Here is a 27,450-nt window from a genome sequence, read left to right as displayed (position 1 = left end):
AAAAAACACCTCTACCACCAACAACCAAAAAAAACTTAAAAAAAAAAAAGACACCCCCCCAGCTAAATTAAAACAAACAAACCAAACTCCATCCCCCCCAGAAAGCAAAATCAAATCACCCACACAAGAATCACCCGGGAAGGGAGAAGTAAATATCTTCTTTTCTAAAACCAATATTATTACTACTGTCATGCTGTTGATGGAGATCCTAGGGACATATACTTCAGCAAATGTGTTAGGATTGTTCAACTGGGGAGAAAACAAACAAAAAAAACTAAGTATGGGTGCCATCCAGCTGCCTTAAAGAACTGCCTAAAGTATGCTTAAATGGGAATGCCTTGAAATAAATATTTCTTTATTAATTTATTTAGCTTTTACAGAGAATGCTCCTGCTCTTTTTGCTCCAAACTCTCTGAGGCAGGTCACAGTGGATAAGAAAAAGAATAATTTTATTGCTGTCATGAGACTTTCCATAAGCTCTAAGATTAAAAACTGTTCAGACTTAGTTTCTAAAACACTATATCCAACAACCTCTTTACTTAGACCTCTAGGCAGCCTGTTTGTTCACAAGTGGAAAGAACCCAACTTACATTAACCAATAAAGTAGTCCAGGAGAACAGAAGAAACTGAGAAGACAGAGGATACTGACTGACTCCTCTTAGTGTAGCTACAGCTTTCCAAAAAAGTATTTCACTCAATCACAGAACTGTTAAGGTCAGAAGGGGCCTCTCAAAAGCATGAGTTCTTCAGAGCTCATATCAAAGAAAATCCACTAAAAGCACTTGTAGCCAGTTCTAGAAGATCCCTTCTGGTCATCCATCCAACACAGACATGAGCAGGTAGAATTTTTCACAGGAGCTAGCCAGAAGTACAGTTCCTCAAAAAACCTAGTATTTATTGCAGGAAACAGCTGAGTGATGACTGTACCTGGTAAGTCATGCTGCTTTCTGTAGAGACTGACATGCAGCCAAAAGTCCCTGACGTTTTCAGGGTTTTCATAGAATCTTATGATTTCTGTTGGAATGGGACCCTTAAAGGTCATCAAGTCCAACCCTCCTGCAATCAGAAGGACATCTTCAATTTGATCAGGTTGCTCAGAGCCCTATACAACCTGGCCTTGAACACTTCCACGATGTGGCATTCACAGCTTGTCCGGGCCAGTGTGCCAGTGTTTCATCACCTCATAATAAAAAAATCCTTCCCTGTTCCTACTCTTAATCTACTCTCTTTTAGCTTAAAATCATTATCCTTTGTCCTATTGCTACTGGCCCTGCTAAAAAGTCTGTCCCCATTTTTCTCCTAAACCACCTCTAAGTACTGAAAGGCTGCAATAAATTCTCCCTGGAGTCTTCTCTTCTTCCAGCTGAACAATCCCAACTCTCTCAGCCTTTCCTCACAGGAGATGTGCTCCAGCCCCTGATCACCCTTTTGACACTCCTATGGACCTGCTCCAGCCGGTCCCTGTGGTTCCTGTGCTGGGAGCCCAGGGCTGGATGCAGTGCTCCAGGTGGGTCTCAGCAGAGCAGGGCAGAGGGGCAGAATTCCCTCCCTGCCCTGCTGCCCACGGGGCTCTGGGCAATTTAGAGAGAAAGTTTTACAAGGAAGCTGTAGTTTCTGTGTCATGTTTCAAGACCAGCATTTCCAGGATTGGCAGAGCTCAGCCCAAACTGAAAAGATCATCTGTGCAACTGTGCTGAACAGCCATATCCTCACAGTGATTTGCATCCAACACACACTCGCTCTGGTACAGGGGTTCTTTATCTTTAGTGCTCCTGAGTTACGGCAGAACTGGTGTTTGGGAGGTGGCTCAATAAAAATGCTTGTTACCTCAGGAACTGAATGTGGCAATTAGTCAAAGATGGATGGAGAGGGAAATGGACCTTGAACCTCACCTCTGTCCCTTGCTGGCAATTAGGATTTTCAACCTCATGTGAGCATTCCAGTTGTGGGCCTATCAGAATAAAGAGAAAGGGAGACTGCTTGCTTTAGAACCATTTTCATCCTCAGCCTGCTTTACTAGCAGGCAGCTGATCTAATACATTTAGTCCACAAAATGACAAAAAAAGCCCAAAAGCTCTTTGGAATGGCTGATAAATCTCTGAACAAATTATTACCCATTTTCTTTTGCAGCTGGCTATTGAAAGAAGTGAAGTATCAAGTCCACAATCCAGCTGTGAGAGTTGGCAACAATCAAGACATTCCTGAACAAATAGAGACAAAAATGCATAATGTCCAATTTCTTATTGAATTTACTGAGATTCTTGATGTCAGTGGGATGGTGAGACTCAGAACTGAGTTCGCTAGTATTTCAGGAATAAGCCAGAAAAATGAGACAAAATATCTATTTTTTTCACTGAAGCTTGATATATACAAAGACATTGAACTTTATTCAGATGCCTGAGAGATTAGATTTCTGATATTCAGCGGCATTCTAAATGACCATGAAAAATGCTCCTTTCATCCAGTAACTTGCATTCATGCCATCCTCAGGAAAAAAGAGATTGTCACATCTATATCAGCACATGGACTCTACGCCTAAAAATTAATTGGAATGTTTTGCAGGCATTGGGAAAGAGCCAGTAAAGAAAATAATTTCGTTGCTCATTCAATAATGCTTTTCTTAAATTTTAGTCAATACCAGCCCAGAAGGTGGGTGGTAATGTGTGGTTCTAAATCTCAGTAGCCAGTTATGTGCAAAGGTAAAGAAAACATGAAAAGAAGGCTGAAAAACACAGCAATTCACTATTGTATTTTATCACTGGATCATATTTTACTTAAATGCGCACAAAATGTTTCAAATTCTGAAGTTTAAAAAAATACTGCAGGAATCCCAGTGGGTGGGGGGGAGGAGTTTCATAATAAGCTTATATAAGTGCCACTTTCTAATTTGGCAGCTATTTACCCACTGACCTCTCCCTGTGCTTTTTTCCATGTTGCCTGGAATGCCCCTGAGAGAAATACTTGTCTTCCAAATCTACCTGTGCTGTGAAGATTGGGAAAATGCACAGCTTGACATACATTTATTTGTATGTATTACTAGAGGAGGAAGAGAAGCTTTGAGCTTCACATGCATTATTACAGGAGGCAGCTTCAAGTATCACATGTATCCAGCTTTACTGATAGCTGACTGTTAGGCTTATTTTCTCTTTTTCTTGTTCTTATCAAATGGTAGCTCTGTTCTGTCCTGTGCCATGCTTCTATGGAGCTAAATTAATTTAAATTGTTCTGAATGTGATAAAGAGGAAATTGCTGTGGTCCTAGCAAGTTTATCTTCTACATATCCTTGTTAAAATGAGCTGTGAGCTGAGTTTAACATCCATCTTCACTTTTGGTGCCACCTAGTTTTAAACATCTTTTAGTACAAAAGCAGCCTTTATCACACCTTACATATTATTAGGGAATTTTTTATCATCACCCAGAGAGCAGCAATGACTGGAGGAAAAAAAACCCAACATATATCCTTGGTACAGAGGAACATCCCAGACAATTTTACATGAGAGCCTCTGAAGCACAGCTAGATGTGTTTCATGTCAGGATACAATAGGAAATTCACCTGAAATACTCTGCGCCATCCCCATGTCCCATGCCTGATCAGGTGAACTAAAGCCAGAAGTGCTTTGGTGAATCGCCAGCAGGAGCATCCAAAAGGACACGTGGGAAATAGAAGGAGTTTTGTTTTGCTAAGTCTGAAAAGAGAGAGTACTGCTCTCTTCAAACACTCAGATATACATCGGTGGTGGAGAAAAGATATTTAAACTGAAAGACAACCTTTGCGGTATTTAAACCGTGACACATCAAAAGAACTAGTCGGTAAGAACCAGTAGTGAATGATTTAATCTAAACATTCCTCTTTAAAAGAGCTTTTGGAGAAGGCTTTCAGATGAATCACACAAAAAAATTCAATTCACTTCCAGACAGGTTTTAATCTGCTTTTTTTGCCCTTCTCTATCATAGCTAGGGAATTGCACTTCATGGTTCCTTTCTGAAGTGTCTTCCTACACAACATGGCCATGATTCACCCATTTAAAACCTTAGAATAGATTTAACATTTTCAGACAGGTTATTGATTTGATGTTACAAGTTGGAACTTGGGAAGGATTTCTTTGCATACTTTAATTCACCATGTCTTTCTGTTATTTGAAGCATTAGAAGATATTTTTTCTTAATAATCTAAGATGAGCATTCTCATCTCTTCATATATGTTAATTATACACAGGAAATTGCATGCAGGACTCTCTACCTTCTTACAAAGGCAAATAAAAAGTACAGGATGAGATTAGGAGACTCTTCAGAGAAGGCCAGCCATATGACAGATTTTCTCTAAAGACCATTTACATGCCCAGGTAGACACCACAATTCTGTAAGTTCATGCAAAACTCTTCAACCAAACTGTATCTCAGTTATACACTACTGTCTCCATTGAAATGCTGAGCCAAAAGATCAATTTAAATCCTAAGTCTTGTATTCAAAACAAATGTTTCACATCCAACTATCACTGAAAATACTGATCAGAGCAGAAACTTGTACCTGCGCCTCTGTGATTTATTTTCAGAAACACTATCGTGCCAGTACCCGGTAGTACAACGCTTGTACAACGAAGTTCTTCCCAGAGAACATATTTTGGCAATTACTAATTCACCCATGACTGACAGACACAGGTACAGCACAAATCACCTGCTGCTGGAGCTGTGCAATGGAGAGCTTATGCCCCACCGTGACTTGAATTTCAACAGTGGAATCACGGTAAAAATGAAACCCTGAAAAATTAGTTCAGCTTTTGTGCTCCTTCTCTAGGCACAGTTTTCAAAAGCATGTCTCTTGATCACTTAAACCAGTGTTCTAGTGGCATATTTTAAACTTTAGGCAAAATATTATGATTAGATACACAGGCAATTCTGTAGTGCAAGACAAACTTTACTTACTAATTCATAGCCTAAGACCTCAATTTGTGATGAAGCCAGAGCATTTTCTCCAGGAAGGACTCCTACCCTTTTTTCAAGGGTCAGGAATTCAGAATATCACAGTTAGTTGCCCTCACAGAGCAAATGAGACCAAATCTCTGCATATGCTCATACTATCGCTTATTTTGTGAAGACTTGTTTTGCTTCTGAAATTCCTTTGTGAGCTGTGCTGTCTGCAAAGAGCTGTAGAGCAGTAACTCCATTATTTCACATAGCACCACCTGGATTTTTGTTCTGTTTTACTAATAAAGACTGTGAGAAAAGTAAATTAGAATAAATCAATTTACAGACTACATTTCATTTGGGAAGAGATGGACAAGGTGACAAGGTTTCTGGGGTATTTTTACCTGCAGAGATTTTATTGCTTCCTTGTATTTATGTCTAAAACCAGCTTGAACTGTCCTGCACATAGCTTTGTTGAGTAACAGGATACATCACAGTATTTCAGAATCTTAGCTTATTTCTGAGAAAATCTAGGTGTTGGAGGAGACAAAGTAAGGTAAATTAGTGTGCCTTCTGCATGACATAATGTGAATGGCCAGTCCAGCACAGCAATGAGGAACCAGAGCTTCACAGCTACTGGGAAGTTAACTGGAAAGGACACTCAAACACTTACACACACCAGTGTCTCAACAGATAGTCTTGCATGACATCATTTTTTTCACAGCATTCCGGAATATCACAGATCTGTGATCTATGGTAATTAGACTTTAGCTGTGAAAATCTATTTAAAAATTAATCTTATCCCTTTTCCCTGAAAGACCTCCTTATGTTGCTTAGACAATTATTTTTTGTAGTAGTAGTAATTAGAAGAGTAAGTTCTGACCTCTGTGGAATCTGCTAGTACCCTGGAGCACAAAATGTAGGCTTTATTCTACAAAATTGAGGACACTTATGTTGGGGCTGACAAGCCAAGTAGAATTAATTTGCAGAAACAGGATTCAAAAGTGGGCATCAGTCCAGAAGAAAGAAGAGCTCCCAGTGGGAACATTTGCAACCTTATGCTTTTGCACATAAGAAAAATTAACTTAGCTACCAGTAAATCCACTACTGGTTCTCAGCTTTGAGGAGGGGAGAGGGAAAAAATTCTTCCTCTCCAGACACTTCCCCTAGAGATCCAATCAAAGCATGCAGGAAATGCAGAAACACCAACATGCCTCATCAACAGCATTCCTTCAAACCCCAGCTCTCACGCTAATGTGAAGGATTTCAAAGTACTTGAAAAATTTCTACACAAATTAGTGACATGAAAGTCATGTCTGGGATAGGTAACTCTGGAAAAGGTGCTATGACTTCCCTGATGCCTTATTTTCTGCAGCTCCCACCAGCACCATTGATCTGTTAAAACAACAGAAGTTCAACCAAGAGAAATGGTTGTGAAATGAACTCAGTTGTTACCAGGCTTGCAAAGGTTCCTCAGGGGTGAAGAGATAGACAAGAATCTTGACTCCATGATCAGAAGGCTGGATTTATTAATTTATGATATATATTACATTAAGACTATACTATAAGGAATAGAGAAAAGTTCAGAAGCTGCTATGCTAATAATAGAAAAAGGAATGAATCAACAAAGGAGCTCTCTCTGATTCTCCCAGAGAGAGCTCAGTCTTTGACTGGCCCTTAATTGTACACATGGAACATGGGCCAATCACAAGTGCACCTGTTGTATTCCACAGCAGCAGATAACCATTGTTTACATGTTTACAAGGCCTCAGCCTTCCAGAAGAGGGAAAAATCCTAAAGAAAGGATTTTTCACAAAAGATGTCTGTGACACTCAGTCACTGTCTTATGAATTCACCTTACTCAGAGGTAAGAAGAAACTAATAGGCTTTCTTTTGTAATACTGGGTGATACAAGGGAACTCCAGATGGTTTGGCATCTTCCCATTGATCACACAGGTTACATTCATACTCCAATAGACAATGCACTATGGCACGACCAAGAAGTGTAAGAGAAAAGACTTGCACTCACAAAGTCAGAAAGCTGAACCTCTTCCACAGCTTCCCCCAGACTGCACAAAATGAGGAGGCTTATCCCTGCTTTTGCCTGTGCTGGTTTAGCCAAGAAAAGGAAATGCTACTCACATGAGTGAGGCTATGTGCTTGGGTTGCTGTGAGTATCATACTCAGTGAAAACATGAGAGGGAAAACCATTAACTCTAAAGAGTGAGGGAAGATAGTTAACACAGTCACTACTGAACAAAGATATGCAGTTTACTAACTGAGAAAAATTTCCAAGTGTAGACCCTAAAGTAGAGTGAGTTGAAGTGATCCTGTGAAATATGGATATACAAGCCAACTCAATGAATTTCTCAGAACAATAAATTCACATACCAAATAAAACAGATCTTTATAGTGTAGTCAGCTATATGATACAAACTGACCTTTTGGGTGATTTTGTAATCAAAAGAGAGAGGACAAAACTGTAGGATTTATTTCATTAAAAAAAATGGCAATGTTACATAATTCAGTTTTATTATTTCTGCATTACAAGGATGCTTTTCAATAATAAGTGAATGTTATGCTTTGCCTTGGTGTCCATATTATTGTTTTACAGTAAATTCTACAATCTATAATAGCATGGAGCATTACAGGGCTTCACTTGGGAAATCTGAACAATGAAGGAATATTCTGTGCTGGCATCCGTGGTTCAAAGGACAAAAATGGGTTATAGTGATGGCCAGTGGATTCAATTCTTGTGGTTATGAACCCACAGAAGATGATGGGGTGAAGATACTCTGCAAAATGTTCCAAATAAGGACAATCTTGGTTTTGGTGTTATTCTAGATAAAGCAAACTGCAGAGAAAAGAGCTTTCTATGAAAAAACTCCCTGCCTCCAGATTCTTGGAAACTTAGCACAAAATGCCTTTTGCTTTCACAGGGCGTGGGGCAGGGCTGGCAGAACAGAATTCGCAACACACCAAGGAGGGCTCAAGACACTCTTGACAAGGAAGTGGTATTAGCCATTGTTAGGCCCAGAGCTCTGTGAAAAGTCACCCACTGGCATTTCATTGATGGCAAAGAAATGGAAGGTTAAGTCACCCATGTTACAACAAAAAATTAGACTTACTGGTTATAGTTACCACTGGAATCACCACTCAAGATCAGTTTTACAGACAATCTATTAAGCAGAAACTTCATAAAAAGAAATATTATTTAAGAGGGTAAAAAAAGGAAGTGGGATTTCTGTCCATTATTTTCTTGAGGAAATCTACTGAATTTTTCCTGGAAGACTATGAATGGCTGAAGAACAGGTGGGATTATCACCCCAGTAGTGTATAAGTAAAACCAGAGTAATAGAGAGGGGAAGTGGTTTATTTTTTGGACTGTTTAGTGCTTTGAGTTATTTTTATTAACACCTACTTAGCTCAAACACTGAGAAACACCTGGAAGAAATATCTGATCCATTTGCATTGCAGTGGAGGACTGAGAAAGCTCATAAAACACCTACGGGACTTGCAAAGAGCCTTTTATGGAAAACAGCACAGATCTGGTTTAAGACAGCTAACTGATACTTTTAAAAGGAAAAGAATCCATGACTACAACACCCTAAAGGCATATAAAACACATCACAGCTTCTCTTCCCTTATTTTTCAGGACTTTGGCTGAAGCTCTCATAATGCAGGAGGAACCAATGTCCTCTGACATTATCTCACAGGGTAAGGATAGAGCAGCCTGCTACACCACACCTACACAGCAACAACTTCAGTTCTTCATTTTGCCACACCAAGACATTTGTTTTATTTCATAGAAGTGGAAACCCAACCTAATTACAGTAATTGGAGGTCATCAACCGGTTAGATTTCCCCAAGTAGTTTCTAAACTGGCATGAGCATTTTGGTTGCACTTTGGAAGTGTTTTCTGGAAGGCCAGGGCCAGGAGATGGCTGACAGCAGAGATGAGAGAGGGGGGAAAATGGTACCGAAAAGATACCTTAGCTCATATTTGAAAGAGTTAAAAATAAACATAGTTGAACTATTTTTAGTTGCAAATAATTATAATTAAAAGAGTTTAACTCACAGTTTACATTGAAGGAGAAATCTTTTAATAGGAACAAAGTAACTTGGTAAAAGTAGATAGAAAAAAGATAACTGTCTAAATAATACAATGGAAATACTTCATGTTACTAAAAAAAACTGAGCTAGGGATTAAATCCATTGGGAAAAGGGAAAAAAACATAACTAAAATAGCATTCAACACCTAGACTAACAAATACCACATCACAAACACTTTGTCACTTAAAGGCACCTTCAGATATGAGATTTTAAAAAGTCATGTATCCATTAAAATATTTAGTCTCAATTAAAAAAATAGGCACAGGTTAGAAGCTAAAATCTGAAATTTGTCTATGTCTGGGGTAGACAGACACTGACAATTAAGTAGGAGGTAATGTCTCTAAAGAGACATTATGGTTTATTGTGTTCTTTCCCCTTGACTGAGACTACCTGCTAGAAACAAGACACTAAATAAAATAACCTTCCAGGCTATCAGGACTGTTTCTCCAAATCACAGCTCAAGACAGCATGAGGTATAAAACCCAACAATAGTACAAGAATAACCTCATTGCATTCCTGTCACCAGTGGTATTTTGTAGTTTAAACACTGCAATTTATGCACAAACTTGCTTTACAGTGAGCTTTATTAGCACAGCAAATGTCTCAGGCCAAGAGTTCAGAGCATCTAATAAAAAAATTGGAAAATCAAATTAAGTGCTCAAAACAATCCTAACACCAAACCAAACACAAAGATTTATTTACCAGTTACCTCAATAGGACTGGCGAGCAAGTGGCTTTTTTCCCCCAAAGGACACAAGCTGTTTTGGTAGCAGAAACCAGGTTCTCTGGTTTCATATTCAATTTACAGGAAGTCTGGTGCCTACCAATATTCAGTTTTCTCAATCTTTGTTTTATACCAAATTCCTTGAATTAACCCCAGAAAGGTGAGTAGGTTTAGGCTAAAACAGCCACAGAGCATTTCAATTCTCTTTGTCAGAGAAACGGCATTTCCTAATCAATGCCTACCATTAAGGTAGCTATGAGAGCTTTTCAGAGCTTTTAGCATTTTCAGGTGTCATATTTAGCAATTCTTTCACTCGAGACTCAAAGTTTGAAAATGCTTAGTGAAAGAAATTTAACAATCTGTTCATGCCTTAAGAACTTTGCATTATTTACCTTTCACAAAAAAGCCATAAGGAGAAATGTACTGACATAAAACCAAAACATACACATGCACACAGAAAGCCTGCAAACACAAACCAAATTTCTAACAGACCTACAGTAGAGTCTTCATGCATTTTCTATGCTGGTGAAATTTTAATGTTTCTTACCTGAAACCTTAATTGGATCCTGTTTTCATACCACTACAATCTTTCCAATGTCATTACATTCATGATGTAAGTAGCTGCTAATACTGGAATTCCACTATGCTGTGAGACAAGCATGGTCCTGAACAGCAGACAGTCTCAGCACACTGGCTTATCATTAGCATCAATATCTCCAAAAACATAATTAGACTTTGCCTTTCACCTTCCTGAAGTGCTACACCTTTATAAAGGCCTTGCTAGAGACTTCACCTAGCACGTGTGCACTGTAGGATGTGGGACAGAGGAGCCTGGTGTTTTGTCAACACAAATCACAGCTCTTTGAGGGTTAAACCAGGTGGCATTTATATAACAGCTATGGATGAACAGTGAATGAGAGGGGATATGTTCTGAAAGTGGCTGTGAATACATTTCTGTGTAGGATAGCTCTGAGATGTCCCATTTGCAGAGCACAAGCACCATCCTATCCTATCGCAATCTGAAAATAAATATGCTAATAATGCTAGCCCGAGAAAAACAGAATTTTTAGGGCTGGAAGGAGATCATGCAGTCCAAGCTCCTGGCCAAGGCACAGTCACCTGGAGAAGGTGACACAGGAATGCATCTTGTTGGGGTTTGAATGTCTCCAGAGAGGGAGACCAACACCTCCCTGGGCAGCTGTTCAGTGCTTTGCCATTCTCAAAGGAAAGCAGTTCTTCCTTATGTTTAAATGGAACCTCTCTTGACCTTGCTGGCCAAACTGCTTCCAATGGACTCCAGGATCCCATGGGCCCTCCTGGCTGCCCGGGAACACTGTCCATGAGTGGCTCATGGACAACCTGTCACCCACCAAAACTCCCAGGTCCTTCTCAGCGGAGCTGCTCTCCAGCAGGTCAGACCCCAGTCTGTGCTGGTGCTTAAGACTATTCCTCCCCAGCAGGATCCTGCACTGGCCGTTTTTGAACCCCATTAAGTTTCTCCCTGCCCAACCCTCCCCTCTATCAAGGCACCACTGAATAGCAGCACAGCCTTAAGGTGGATCAGCCACTCCCCACAGCTCCAAAGCAGCAGCAAATATTCTGAGAATGCATTCCATCCCTTCATCCACGTTATTGATAAACAGGTTTAACAAGGCTGGACTCAGTATTAATCCCTAGGGAACACCAGGGACTATAGGCTCTAACTGGATTCTTCTTCACTCATGACAACTCTCTGAGCTCAGGCATTCAGCCAGCTCTTGATGCACCTCAGGGTCCATTCATCCAACCCACATCTCCTGAGCTTACCTACGAAGAGGTTACGTTGAGATAGACAACATCCACTGCTCCCCACTCCTCAACCCATTCTGCCATGCCATCAAGGAAGGCTCTCAGATTGGTCAAGCATGATTTCCTTGTGCTGAGTCCATGCTGATGGTTATGGTGATTCCTCTGACATCTCTCTAGGGAACCTGGATGCTTTATTGCCTCTCTGAAGTGCCTGTATACAAACACAGCACAGAGAACACAAAAGAAGAACTAACAATCTCTGTGTGGTCACTGAGCAATGACCTCATTGGAATTACTGGGACAGTGGGATCACTCACACAATCAGAATATCGTCATGGATGGCTGTGTACTTTTTAGAATGGACAGGTCAGAGGGGCAAGGCAGTGGAGTTGCTCTTTATGTGAGAGAGCAAGTAGAATGCCTCAAGCTCTACCCAGGGACAGACAAACAAGTTGAGAGCTTACGGTTGAGGATTAAGGCTCAGGCTAAAATTCATGACACTGTAGTGGGTGTTTAGTATCAGCCATCTAATCAGGAGGAGGAAGTCAACAAGACTTTATTTTTTATATCTCTTGCAGATGCTCCTGCTGATGTCCCCTCTGTGCCTGACTGGAAGAAGAACATGTGAGGAAAAGAGCAACTACACCTTTGGGGAACAGTGTTACAGAAGACACAAAAGGAGGATAAAGCAAGGTAATTAATAAATTAGTTGGTGCTTAGATTGACCTCTACACACTAGAACAACTGGAGTCAAGAAGAGGGGAGAAAAAAACTCGAAATGAAAAAAGTGGTACCTGATCACATATGTAGAGAATGCCACACAAGTAACTCTCTCAAGAGTAGCACCCTCAGGTTTCATAGGCTTTTCTAATCCCAGTGTCTGACTTCACAACTTTACTGTATGATTATGTATTTTACTGGAAATGTCTGTGTGAACCAGCTTGTGACTGGAAATGAACCTAATGGCAAGAGAATAAAGAGGGAACTTCAATTTTCCCCTTATGAAGTTCTAGTTTTTAAGACAGCCCAATTTAATCAGTTTTTCAGCCTGACTGCATTTCACATTCACAGACATTTTTACTGGTGAGCAGAACAATATTGTGCAATAGTGTAATACCTCCATTCAGAATTTACTGTGAAACAATGAAAGAGTTTCTAATTCAATTGTGTCTATTTCCTGCTTCTTCTCCCACCCTATTTTTTTAGTTTTACAATTAGACAATGGTCATTTATCAAATGCCAATAAAGGATCTTTGCGAATTCATGAAGAAAGTAATATCTAAAACTTCATATCTAAATTTTGTAAGTCTTGGGAGAAGGGGATGTGAAGCTGAAACACATCAAGAAGAAGATGAACTGAACCTAGTCCTCTACCACTCTCTTCCCCAGAACATAACCTCTGAATTACTGCATAAAGAGCACTTAATCACTTTGCCAGAAAGAAGTTGTTGCAATTTGTGGAGCTGAAATGCTCTGAGAACAGTTATGTGACCAAGAAAGAGATAAACACCTTCTGGTGCAATTCCATGTAAACTGAAATGTGGTTATTGGTACTCTTAGTATTAATATCTCTGGCTCCTACAGACTTAGGCACCTTCAGGATTAGGCAACAACTCAATAAGGATTCTGAGAACCTAATTTGGGTTTAGTCACCCAAATCCCATACCAGCATCTAAGGCCTTATGTAGATCTAGGCCTTGGTCCAATACCATCTATTGCTGGGAAATAGAGCAATGTCCTTGCTTTGTAATAACAGTGAGGACAGCTATTGCAAAAGGAGGATAGTTTGTTTATAAAACACAAGATGTAAAGAAAAACAAATGTATTTTCCAATCAGGTAAACAGAGATTAATCACAATCTTTAGATGATCAGTTGTGCATAACTTGATATTTTCTCAGGCCAACTAAAACAGAATGGAGAACTCCTCCAATGGGTTTCGCAATCAACTTAACAGAATACTCCTTCTTCTTCACATTAGCAAAATTCTTACAGCCTCTGTTAAAACTAGTTTGTTGTTTCTTCAATTTTGTGTGAGTCAGGAACACAAAAAATTAGTCACTAAATAACTCTCAGAAACTATTAAAAACCAAGAAAGTTCAGAGAGCAGAGCACTCATAAAATGACCAGACAGAACAAACAGGTAGAATTATTTTTTGCATGAGTTAAGCCAGATGGAAAGTTCTTAAAATTTAGCCATATAGTTTGGAGGCATTCCCTTTAAATTAATTTTTAGTGAACTAAAGTAGAGAAAAAACAGAGAAGCACCTTAATATGACAACAAAATGGTACCATTGTACTTATCCTATGTTTCTTTTGTTTTTCTTCAGAAGAACCCTCCACCCTTCTCCTGTTTACCAGTGTTTAAGCAATTAAAAGAAGTATGGCAATTTAATGCAGGTAGAGGTCCAAAGAGACAATGAATGTTATGCCTAACTCTCTTTCTAGCTTTCATCTGAGTTCCCCAGCCTACAAGACCCAAATGACTAAATAACCATTTCCAGTGCATTTGAAAATGTGTTCATTAGACCTCACAAAAAACACTTTCTTTGCAGGGATTAATAACCTGGTATCCAAAAATAACTTCAGCATTCAGCTGCATTTTGAAAATAAGTTGTGTTCATGTGCTAAAAAAACCCCTGCTTCTTTTACATAAGCAAGAACACTTCAAAAATTCTGAGATAGGACATCAGAGAGATGCTAGAGAGATGTCTTCTATAACTAAATAAGCCTGTCACAACATGAATGCAGAAAGCTGACGTTCAGTGGGATGTATCCTTCTGTCTTGCTTCTGGTCTCATTGGACAGAGCATACAAAAGATGTGGAGTTTTTCCTATCCTCCTCTGAATGACAGAAATACTTTTCTACCAAATCTAATTAAGTACTATTTAGAAATATTTATTTAGATTCCTATTATTTCTAAGAAAATTCTTTTTTTTTCCACTGCTTCAAAGTAACCAATTTTCTCAAAAAGATTTGCAATTTCAAATTGTTCCTTGGAAATAAATAGCTTCTGTATATGCTCCTAATTTTTTCCTCCTGAGAAATAAAGTTATTGCTTGAGTAGGGATAGAGAAGCACAAATTCTTTCAATGAACATCACACCAGAGCTAAAAAAATATCTATTTTTAAACATCTTGAAAAATTACTTCTTTAAGATGCTTTTTTCCAAAACTCTGTGCAGTAATGCTGTCCTGAAGATCTTTTTTCCTTCAGTTTTAACAGACTTTGGCTAAACCAGAAAAAAAATTTAATGCTGGGTTTGTCAATTGGCATAAACTGTTTAAACAAAATCTTTCAGGAAATTGTTTTTAAACAGTTATGCTAGATGATAAACTTTGTGGACTTTGCTCTGTTTCACTTGCCCTATCCAGAACTCCCCTTCTGCAAACTCTACTGTCATCTTTCTTTCTCTGATGTTAAAATGCACCTTTCATTTGGGAAAAAAACCCAAAAAACCAAAAACAAGCAAACAAAAAAACCCAAAAAAAAAAAAAAAGAAAAGAAAGAAAAAACCAATAAAACAAACTTTTTTTTTTTTTTCTGGAAATGTTCAACATATATACTTGTGAGCACATTCCTGAGATTTGCCCCCAGCTACTTGCCAAGTCTCTTAGAGTCAAAAAGGGCCTTTTGCTCTTTCTGGAATTTGCAAATAGTAGGCATTTGTCATGTCTTATAACTCTCCACCTCCACTGAACTATCATGCTGGAAAAGAAAACATATTAAAAGATGCATCTGTGCAAGTTAACTTTAAAACAACTTCTAAGCCCACAGTTATGAAAATGGAAAATACATGTCTCTGTAAAGAAAACCTGCAAGTTAGCTGATCAAGCTTTAGCCTCAGGGGAGCAGGCTGGTGTCACCAAGGGCTTTTAACACTGCATATATAAAATCAGCCTGCAAAAATAACAGAGACTTAACCATACACCATAGTGTGACTCCTTTCCACTTTGCCCAGCTGCATGTTCAGGGTGGTACTCCCAACACCAACACAGTGCAGAAATACTGCAGCCAGCTGTAAATAACTGATTCAGGCACCCAAATCATACTAGGCTCAGCAGCACAGTGCTCTGTGCTTGGCAAAATCTGACTTACACAGGTACAAAGAAGGCAGCCAAGGCCATTTTAATGGTTCCAGACTCTTCCCCCTCTATCCCTGTCATCATTTATTGCCTTTTTTAAAGATAAATCAGTACAACTAGGAGGTGTTTTCTTCTCCATCCACTGGAGAGCTGAAAAAAACCACTGCTGAAGTTTGGGAAACAACAGCTTTTGATCTTGTTTTTCTTAAACTTGAAGCTGATTTTTCATTTTTGGGTCAAATTGCTGGAGCAGATCTATATCTGATTTCAAAAAGAGGATGAAGGGCCTGGTTTCTGGGCTGTGCAGAGACCCTTCTCACATCAGCTTAGACAGCTCAGGCTTACACCACCAGTTCCAGGCTTGCTGCTGAAGGTGCCTTCTATAGAAGTGCTGGCACTTCTGGGCACTTCATCCCTGGTGTCTTGACTCGGGGAGGTAAATCAGCATCTGCAGCTGGTGAGAAAATGAGCCTGGCACGATTCCTTCAGAGGAAGATCCTGTGCTGAACTCTGTCAAGGACACAGAAAGCAGATTCCCTGAATGCAGGCAGTATGGCAGCAGGCTGTTCCACCATGGGGAAAGTAGGGGCTGGCCCACCATGACAGAAATGAGAAGATTCAGAGAAGGAATGAAAACCAAAGATTATTGGTAGCTAGAAGGTGAGCTGAGGTTGTAAAATCCAATCACTGTTGTTGTCTTTGCAAATCCACCCAGCAAATGTGACCTTGGCACATTTTGGTTGCAACTTACCTTTCCTATGCAATGAAACCAGATGCCATTCCCTCACCAAACAAAGTCATTTCAACAGAAAATAATAGGAAAAAATGGCAAAAATTTTCTTAGTTTCCCTCCCACGCCCCTCAATTTGCCATCTGACCATGTGTTTTAAATGTTTAGAAGCATGAAACAGTAAATGTCAGGAATCAGGCTTTTCATATGTTTATACTGGAGGCAAATTCCAGTGCTTCCAAATAGCATGTCCAAATTCAAGTTGCAATTATAAAGAACCTGACTTGTTAACTGAGGTTTTAACTTTTTTTAAAGGGCTGTGTGACTACAAATACACCATTTCAGCATACATTATTTTATCAAACTGAATTGAAAATTGTTATGATTTTAAGAGAAAAGGGACTCAGAACACTGCTGTCACACCAGTGTGGTTTAAATTTTAAGAAATCTAACACAGTACACATTTCTTTATGTGCGATTTTTATGTTTAGCGTTTTTTCACCAGAGACCTGCTTCCAAGCATGTGGGCTAATATATTCAAGGTACCTTTATATCTATTTGAGGAAACTGAAAATATTACACTGGCCATTGAATGAATGGCTGAGATTGGTCATGATCAAATTGGTTTTCTTATGAAACAGAGATATTCATATAAATATTCAAAAGCTCATTCATGTATAACCAAGATTAAAGCCAACCAACAAGGCCACTCTCAGTTGTTATGAGTTGTCATCTGAAGTCACTAAGCTGATGACAGGCTACACCTGGGTCTGTAATCTTAGTTCTGAGTACAAAAACCAAAATGGTGGCACCTGTTTCATGTCTAACTTTCCATATTTCTTATTTGCTGCCAATAGTGAAAGAGATTAATGTATCAGATCTTGCTAAAACCTGATCACAATTTGCATAAGCATACATTTTAATGTGCGGCACAATTCTCATGCTATTTGCCCAAAATCTTTAGGCTAAGTTGTCTTTTGGCATCTAATATAACAACAGACAATTTTACTTACCTCATTCCTTCTTATTAAATCATTCTGATTGTTTTAATATTTAAAACTGTTTAAGCATGTTTTCAAAAGGATCATGAAATATAAAGATATGCATTTATCAGTTTTTCATAAAGAATTGGAAGATTAATTTCAGTTTTAGGGTAAAACTCACAAGAAATAGTTGACTAACAATAAACTGAGTGAGTAATAACCATTATTAATACTGATTCCTAAAATATCTGATTGTAATAACTGTGTGTTAGCTGAATTGCATTCATCATGGTTTTTCAGCAAGTCACCACCGTTTAACATGCAGATAGAGGCAGAACAAGCACACAAATCTGTTTGCCTTCTGATGGAATGCTATTTCTATAAAGTTGGTAAGGAGTAATTATTTAGAGAGAGAAATCATCTTTCTGTTGTGCACATTCATTGTACCCAGACCAAAAGGCCTTAAATTATGTCTGGCAATTCCAGGCATCACCACAAAAATACACATAATATCATTGCCTTTGATTCTTCATCTGCAAAAAGGCTTTAAAAAGTTATAGTTTATAACAGGGGTGAAAGTTTACTTGCAAAATCCTTGTCATGCATTTATTCTTTACCTACTGTAAAAAAAGTCTTACCTGGGAGGAAGGTTGCTCCTACATTTCTGGGGGAAAAAATTATCCCTCACTTTAAGAACCCAAACTGTAGTACCTATCATCCATCCCTTCTTGTGTTTCTGACAGGAGACAAATTTCCTGTAGATTGTTTCAACCAAATCCCTTGTTTCCTAACTTTTCATTGAACTCTCAGATGGAGTTTGTCCATGGCTGTTCATGCTAAGAGTTTTAACCCCCAGACCTATCAAACAGAGAGGTGAGCAGCAATCTAAAGGGATGAAACAGTCACACACACATTTTCTGCCATCTCACGAGTCCACACATCAGAAATACATTGCAAACACGTGAATGGTGTCACAGAACAGGAGAGAAGACCCCATTCCACACACCCCAAGGACTCTGCTCCTGCTTGTGGAAGCCCAGACAGGATGAAACAGGAGACAAGTTGTGTGTGCACCCTCCGAACTGAGACAATGTTATGCACTATGGCAAGCAATGCTCCCAAATCAAAGAACATTTGTTCTGTGCTCCACTCGATGTCAGAACATACAATGTTCCTTCAGTCAGCTCACTCAGCCTTAAGCAGAGAGTTTAGGGCTTAGGTCTAAGAGAGTTATTTACATGAAGGGGTAGGGTGTGGGTCAGGTTCAACAAGAGGCATTAGAATATGCAGTACAAGACTACCACAAGATTGAACAAATCCAAACATTACCATATTTTCTGGGAAAAAAATAAACACCACCCAAGAGAAAAAAGTGGTCAGAAATCAGAGACGTGTCTGACCTGAGTGGTACATACCACAGTGTTGTTGCTCAGGTTGACATTCCCACTGAATCACTGGCCAGAACAACACTGCTGCTGGGTTCAGTCGCCGCACTGCGAACCCAACTGTTAAATACTGGAACTCAAACAATAACCTTTCTAATGCACTGAGATAGTTTTATTCCCACCCAGCTTTCCTATCTGCCCTTTCACTTTATTATTTAAGGATCTATTACCATGGGTTTGTACAGCAATTTAATCATACAAGGTCTGATCTTGTGAGGTGCTGAATACCTTCAGCTAGCACCACACATCACCAGAGGAATGTTTTGTCTTTGGCTGCATTTTCAGCCTGGCTGTTTCCCCTGTCTTTTCCACATAGTGGTGCTACATGATCCATGTAAAGAGTACTGTCAGTGTTCTTTGTATGCCTGATACACAGAACTTTTAAAGTAATTAATTTAGAAAAGCGATTATTTTAAGAAGCAATGAAGCATGTTTCCAAGTCTACACACAGAGAGTATTTTCACTGACTTAAAGGGAACTTGTGTGATTGATTTTGTTAATTAAGGCAGATTAGACTATGCCATATTATTTGCACAGCAGCAAATAGATGTAATGTAGATCAAGATTTGCTGGGGGAGGGCACCTATCCATCCCAATCCTCCCAGTCAGATGCCAATACTTGTAATGGATGCCCAGAACAGTGTAAAGGCATTCCAGATATTCCAGCCAGTGAGTCAGCTTTATCCAGGGCCTGGCCCAGATGCCTATCCACAAATGTACACAGTATGGAGAGCCAACAGGAGGAACCAGAGATGTGCATGGATGATACCACTGGCATCACAGAGATATGGTTGGATGGCTCCTAACACTGAAACACTGGAATGGGAGGTTTCAGGCTTTTTTAAGAAAGACAGGCTAGAGCGATGAGGACAGGGTGTAAATGATCAGCTGGAGTGTATGGAGCTCTGCCTGGGGAATGATGAAGGGCTAGCCCAGAGCTTGTGGGTGATGTCTGAAGGTAAGGGAGGGCAGGGACAGGAGTTGTTAGAGCGGGGATCTGCCACAGGCCACTCAGCTGTGAGGCTGGTGTGGATGAAGCACTCTGGAGACAGTAAGAGTGTCCTCACATTCACAAGCCAAGCCCTGTCCTCATGGGGAACTTCAACCACCCTGACACCTGCTGGAGGGACAACATGGCAATGCACAGGCAACCCAGGAGGTTCCTTGAATGTGCCAATTACAACTTTCTTACCCAAGTGACTGAGGAGCCAGCAAGGAGAGGTGCCATGCTGGACCCTGTGCTCACCAGCAGTGAGGAGCTGGTGGGAGATGCAGTGCTCCAAGGCAGCCTTGGCCACAGTGACAATGAGACTGTGGAGCTGAAGATCCTCAGGGCAGCAAGGAGAACACAGCTCAACTGCCCTGGGCATGAGGAGTGCAGACTTTGGCCTTCTCAAGGATCTTCACAGTAGAGTCCCATGGCATAGAGCCCTAGAGGGCAGAGGGGCCCAAGAATGCTGGCTGAATTTCAAGGATTGCCTCCTCCCTAGCTTGGAAGCACGCAAGGATGAAATTAGGCAAGAATGCCAGGAGGCCTCCATGGATGCATAATGAACTGCTGAGCAATCTCAGAACGAAAAGAAGCAGCTTTCAGGGGTTGGAAATGAAGGCACGTAGCCTGTGAGGAATATAGGCAAATTGTCTGGGAAGCTGGGATAAGGTTAGGTCAGTATCTTTGCTGGTGACATGGACAGTGGGATTGAGGGCACCCTTCACAAACTCACTGATGTTACCAAGGCCTGAGATGTGGTCAACATACTGGAGGGAAAGGAGGCTATTTAGTGTGACTGGACAGACCTGAGGGGTGAGTCTATGTAAACCTCATGGAGTCCAGCAAGGCCTGCACCTGGGTCATGGCAATCCCAGGCACAGATACAGGTGGGGGAAGTGACTGAAAGCATCCCTGGGGAGAAGGCCTTGGGGGTGATGAAAACCTCACCATGAACCAGAAATGAGTGCTCACGGTCCAGAAAGCCAAATGTATCCTGGGCTGTAACCAAAGAAGCTTGGTCAGCAGGTCAAGGGAAGTTATCCTCACCCTCTAATCTGCTCTAGTGAGACCCCAGCTGGAGTCCAGGGCTGGTGTCCCCAGTATATGAAGGATAGGGAATTGTTGGAGCAAGTCCAGAGAAGGCCACAAGGTTGGTAAGAGGACTGGAGCAGCTCCCTAACAAAGGTGGGCTGAGAAGGTTGGGGCTGTACAACCTGGAGAAGAGAAGGTTGTGTGGAGACCTCATAGGAACCTGCCAGTATCTGAACGGGGGGCCACAGGGAAGCTGGAGAGGGACTTTCTTTTTAGGAAATGTAGTGACAGGATGGGGAGTAATGGTTGCAAATTTAAAGAGGGGAAATTTAAGCGGGATGTTAGGAAAAAATTCTTCCCTGTGAGGGGGGTAAGATGCTGCCATAGGTGGTCCAGGGAGGTTATGGATTACCAACCCTGTGGATAAGGCCTTAAACAACCTGGTCTAGTGGGAGGTGTCCCTGACCGTGGCAGAGGAGGTGCAGACTACATGATCTCTATGGCCCTTTTCAACCCCTGACCATTCTATGAGTCCAAGGGTGTGTAGGTCCCTGTCTATAAGAATTAATCAACTGAAACACAACTACCTGTATGGAGAACTGTTAACAGATATTTGAGAACTTTGTGCATTTTAGACTTTTCAAGGAGAGAGGTTACTCCATTAGGTCTAGCAATAATACAAAATATTATACATGTAAGATTTTGAGTCTATTTTTAATAAGGAAATATCATGTTTCCTAAATTTTAACACTTCCATTATACAGCTGCGAAATTTCGTTAGCTTTCTATTTCCAGTCAAGCATAAAAAGCAGGTACCAGTCTCTAGTTTTGTACAACCAAATTTTCCACTGACTTTGGGAGCCTGATTTTGTGCATAAGAATTTCATAAGAGTATGACTTCCTAAGGTCGTACCAAAAGCTGTAAAATTATTACTGGAGACACGTGCAAAAACCTATGAATTTGAACAGTGTTTGCACCTAGTTCATATCTCCCCTTGACAACATGAAGAACCAAACCCAATCACTATTAAAACCACTACTGGGAGATTGTCCGTACATTAGAGAGTTCTGATCTCAGGTTCAGGAAAACGTCAAGCTACTCTCCAATTAATTGTGTTTTTCTACCCTTTTTAAAATATCAAATGCCCATGCGGGTATCATAGCAGTGTTTGATCACTAACTAATTGCAGGGTCTGAAATCTGGGGAAAAAAAAGGTAAAAATCTTCCAGATTAATTTCTCAAGTGGACATTCATTTTCCTGGCGACAGCTAAGAAAACAAAATTTAACATTTACCAAGTCACTGACAAAACATAGCTTAGCACAGAATCAGATTTTCTGTTAATATTTGTGATAAGTGATTGATGTTATTACTATAAGCAGTAGCTAAATATTTGAAAAAATAAACCTTATGAAGAAACAACATAGAATATTTATCTCTAGTGTGAAGAGGTTATGGATTTTCGGATGAAAGTGGTCTGTATGTGGAATGAGTAGATCATGTCAATGGGATTCAAATGTTTTAACTGAGTGGTTGTATACAACGTCTAAAAACAACCTAAAACTGTTGCAGAGCAGAATGAGTTAAATGACATGAACAGTACACTTAAATTGCTAAAGATTGTAGGGCAAGAGCTGTGAGAAAAAGTTGTGAAAAAAATCTGCAGCAACTGAGAAAAATTCATAAAGAAAGAACTGCAAAAACTGTGTCCCCCTCCCAAAGAACAAAACAACCTGCTGTGATAAGCAACTGTGCAAAAAAAAAAAGTATATATTATGGTCTGCTATATACTATATCACACATAGACAGACCATTAGAACTTGTTCTGCAGAAGCTAAAACAACATAAATATCTGTGCCTTTTCTCATTAAACGTCCTTGCAGCATCACACTGCTTAGTCTTCAATTGCCATTATAAAGCAATTGACAATCCTTGAAACCAAAGTGCTCCTCAAGATTTACAAGCTGTACAAAGATTGGAAATAACAAAATGGCATTGGAAGTACAGGCAGGAAATACTTTAATGCGCTTTCAAAGTCCAGACAGAAAACAAAATGCTGTTACCTGCAGTGAGTTCTATGCAGAAGGAAGTGAACAAATAGTGTGTATTTTCCCTAAACTTTACTCTTTCCAAAACTGGATTCTACACAAACTTATTTCATTGCAAAAACTATAGGGAAAATTCCATTAGACTGAATTTTAACATATCAGGCTGAATGATTTTAATAAGAACTAAGCCTTCTCCGAAAGACATAAACTTGTGAAAATTACTGTAATTTCTCTCCACAATTAAATTAATTTCATAACCAGAAAAGGCAGAAATTTGCATTTTATACAATGTAGACAAGGAATAAGATGTCATTTTCCCTGCTGAATGAAGTACACCAGAAATGTGCTCAACTACAGCTTTAAAGTTCTTGGGCAAACTCACTGGTCCTGAATTACATGTATTTTTTTCTTGGGCAAACTCACTGGTCCTGAATTACATGTATTTTTAAGAGCGTTGCAGGGTTGAAATGGAAGGTTAACAAAAATTTTAACATTTTATTTCCTTTGTCTGTGTATTAGCAGATAATAATTATATAATCATACTTTATTATTTTCAAAGTAAATTTCTTTCCACAAGTATTCAGCATATAGCCAGTACAATTGCTGTGAGGTATCTTAAAAAATTACTCAGAAGAAATGGAATAACATGCAGGAGAAAACTCCTAAACAGACTGGGATTTGAAAGCCTTTAAATAAAGCAAGGTAATAAACACAGAGCTCCTAAACAACTACTCGGAACAGACTATTCAGGACCTATTTCTCCTGGAGCAGAACCAAACACTACTCAGCACTCAGATCCCAAATTGCACCTTTCAAACTCCACCTTTTCCTCTCTAGGTGACTTCAAAAATAATTGCAAGAGTTGGATAAGCCTGATTGACAGAACTATTGCCAGTCTCAGCATTTTCAAAAACTTTCAGCTGAATTATTTTGAAATTAACAATTTCATGTAGTAACTCAAAGCTTCCCTTGAGAACATCTCCATGGCATCCATGTGTAATAAGTGCATTTCTGCAACAAATTGCTGTTTCATTGCCAACCCCCCATCTTTCAGGACTATTTACTTAAATTTCACTCCTGAACTGAAGATGAGAAATCCATATTTGAATGCAAATGATGTTTTTTCCAATCTAGTAACCTGATCCAATCTTTGTGAGGAATGTCTTTTGCTTTTTGATCGTTAAATTACTGCAGCTTTTGAAAGAAAATATTGGGTAGAACTGAAAAACTTACATTTTGATCTACAAAACAGTTTGAAGTAACCTTGTCAGTCCAGCTGTGAGATTTTAAATGTATATATCTGTCTGATTTTCTTTACAAAACTAGGCTCCAATAAAGTGGGCCTTTTTAAGAAAAGATATATTGAAAATTCCCTTAAAACAATAAATCATCCTCTCCCAAAAGATGTCAGCTATAATCAGCAGTATGGAAGGAGGTAGTGTCTCAAGACTGCTGAAAGGCATGGTAATTATTAAAAAGCCCATCAAGTTTTAAATCAGTGCCATAAAGGATGGGTTTCAGAAGATGCTGTAAATTATTTTGATCACCCTCATCTCCCATTTCTAACCACTCTACTCTCACTCTCCTAGGAAACAGGGAAAGCAGGAAGCCTGCTCCATCTGATCTTTTTCTTTGTGAACTATTATATCATACTTCAAAATCCCAGGAAGGTGATTTCAAAACTTTTCAGCTGTTCAGGAACCCAGACTAACCCACTGAAATCTACTGATCTCACATACAGAAAATAACCAAGTAGGAACTGGTCTGTACATCCTCTTCGGACTTCCTCTTACACATTTCAGACTTAAGAAAAAGGCCGTAAAGGAACAACATTCTTTCCTATAAACATTAAGCTTTACCATACCATTCACTTTCCGTTCTCAAATTAAACTGGAGCCCATATTTTGTTATGATTTAAAACTGTCTGCAGTAATAACTTCCCCCTTCATAAAATGCAGAAGGCAAGGCATATCCAGGACTATGATGCTTTGAGTTGTTTTAAACCACTTGGGAAGTCTGCAGAAACTGGGCTCCCACAACTGCTTTTGATACCTTAGGATTTTAGTTTGTGTATTTCTCATGTATTTGTAATCCTGTAATTCTTCAGTGTATAGCTCTAAACTCTATACACAGTGCTAGCTACTGTCTTCACATTTTGGTCAGACAAAACAACTCCTCTATAGGCCTGGAAATTAAGAACACCTTCCTGTCCCAGGCCCTGAGAACTGTTAACAAAAAGTGAGTTGCAGGGGGAGAAAACTTGGGGTAAAATCACTTCATTACCTGAAGCTGTATTGGAAGATTAACCCTCGATATGCAAATGGACCACGCTTTTAAAAATGTGAAAACTCATGACCCGTTGTCCATTTTGGGGTGATTTGTCTGCCCAAAATGTACCTGCAGGCCCTTCAATAAATATATCTGCTTTTTACTCCCTTAACTCTGTCTGGCCTCTCTTTTAGATAGACCCAGAAACGGCGTCCCCTTGCACTGGAGGAAAATAAGTTACCAAAACCAACAAGAAGTCTTTGTTTTAGATTGTTTAAGATGGAAGACTAACTTCTTTGAAAACAAACAAGCCTCAAAAGACCTTCAAAACAATCAGAGCAAAAGAACCCCAAACCTTTCTCTTACAGGTTATGAAAGAAGCAATTTTCAGTTTACTCCTTAAGTTCCCTATGTTTTTTTTCTGAGGCACTACCTGAGATATTCCCAAAGCCACAGAGGACTCCCTGCAAGAAGATTCAGATCCCTCTCCACTGTGCTGTATCCCTTAGGAAGTGCTCAGAGAATTACACACACATTGCTAAAGTTCAGCTTCCTGGATATTGGTGTCCTGCTAATTCTCAGCAGACAGTTTTTCTTCCTTGAGCGCATAGCTTTCTCCCATTAAGTGTGATATCTTTGGCTGAAAGGAGCTTTTTCCAAACAGACTCTTTTTCCTGAAAGACCAAGCTTTCATTTGTCGGTTTTGTTTCATTCACTAAGAGACAGGCTGAGTGTTCTTCATCGTACTTCCATTATTTTGCTAAAAACTTTTGCTGCTCCCCTACCTCAACAGTTGGTCCTACATAATTTAAATGTGTGGGAGTTTTTCTATTGAAAGGCATGGGAGCAAAAAGAGGTCCTCAAAGCAAGGTAAGCTTGTCAAAGCCCAGCTCAATTGCCTTTCTGACCACAAAACGTGTTTACTCTTCATATTTACTGATTTTGTTTACAGGATGCAGTCTGGTCTCCAGTAACGATATAGTAGTAAAATGTTCTGAATCAACAGAAGAAATAGAAACTCTATAGATATTGCAAACTCAGTATCTTTTTCTGTCAGTTAAACTCATAAATTACAACACAGAATTTTATAAAGCTCTTTTTGACTTCCATCTCCAGAACAGTATTTCAAGCAAATAAAGAAGCCAAATATTCACATTTGAGGTCTGAATTTTAAAAAAAGCTTTCATGCATGAATCCATCCCCAGTGTAATGCAAAATCCACCACTGCATCACCTTCGCCTTCTCACTCTTTTTATAGGAACCAGAGAATATGTTATGAATATATGGAACTCAAGTGGTAAGTGTGCTGGAGCATTGAGGGAATCATTTCCCCTATGGCAATCCTCACATGAGCCAGCACAAAGGCGTGTGCACAATTTCTCCAGTAAGTAGAAGTGTTAGCAATGCTCTTCAGACTCACCAAAGAGACAATATTCTTGACCTCCTCACCTCCTCTGCAACAAAAAAGCTCCATTTCAGCATATGATTCAAAAGGTAAATTAATGCTTTTTCTCCAAGATCCGGGGAGGCATCCCAAGACTCAAGGCTTGTTCGAATCCAACCCTCACAGACGCTCCTTTTCCTATTCACCATGATAAATAAGTAAATATCTATTCATGTGTTTCTTTTGAACGGTCAGTGGTATTGATGGTAGAATGAGATAAGTCCATCAGGAAAAGGCAAATCTTTTATACTCATATCATGAGAGCTGCTGCCATGGTTTAGGAATGGTACTCCCCAGTTCAGTGCTCCCACAGGAATCCCAAACCATGCTGCTGCTTGCTTGCTCCCCCCAGTTCCATTCTCCCTTCCCCCACCAGTGGGGGCAGAGGAAAACTGAGGCACAAAAGGTGAGGATCAAGGGTTGAGATAAGGAAAAATTACTGGAAACAGCAATGAAAGATGAACACAGTAACAAGAACAAAGACAGAGGTACAAAAAAAGGAATATTACTGCTCACCTCAGAAGTCCCTGACAAGACACAATACCCAGCCGCCCCCTCCAGCTCAGAACAGGCATAAACACAACCATTCCCTCTAGCTCATAACCAGGGTGGGCCCACCTGTGGTGGTGTGTGTTTTGCACTGTTTTTATTGTTGTTTTATTGTAGAAATCAGGTGTTTGTAAGTTACAATGGTTCAGTCCATGCACCCCCATTCTATTTCTTCATAATGGTTTCTCCCCAACTTGTTTACTGCAAAGTGTCCCTGCCATTAGCTTGTCACTCCTCATGTCAATCTCCCTGCTCCTCCCCTCTTTCCCTTATAAGGCTCGGTTTGTCGGAGTAGTTCTAGCTCCTACCCCTGTCAGTCATTGTAATCACGCCCCTTAAGTTCGAGA

General features: G+C 39.8%; 1 long non-coding RNA gene across 1 annotated transcript in view; it reads right to left on the bottom strand.

The window, feature by feature from the left end:
* LOC141727035 (uncharacterized) overlaps window positions 1-27,210 on the bottom strand; it is a 132,012-nt gene extending 104,802 nt beyond the window's left edge. Inside the window, exon 1 of the long non-coding RNA XR_012578008.1 lies at window positions 27,071-27,210. This is a non-coding gene — a long non-coding RNA (uncharacterized LOC141727035). The remainder of the gene's footprint in view (window positions 1-27,070) is intronic.
* Window positions 27,211-27,450: the final 240 nt, after the last annotated feature.

The sequence above is a fragment of the Zonotrichia albicollis genome, chromosome Z (genome assembly GCF_047830755.1).
Source record: "Zonotrichia albicollis isolate bZonAlb1 chromosome Z, bZonAlb1.hap1, whole genome shotgun sequence".
In the NCBI taxonomy this organism is placed as follows: Eukaryota; Metazoa; Chordata; class Aves; order Passeriformes; family Passerellidae; genus Zonotrichia; species Zonotrichia albicollis.
The sequence above is the reverse complement of the archived record's forward strand: the minus strand, read 5'-3'. Positions and strand labels throughout refer to the sequence as shown.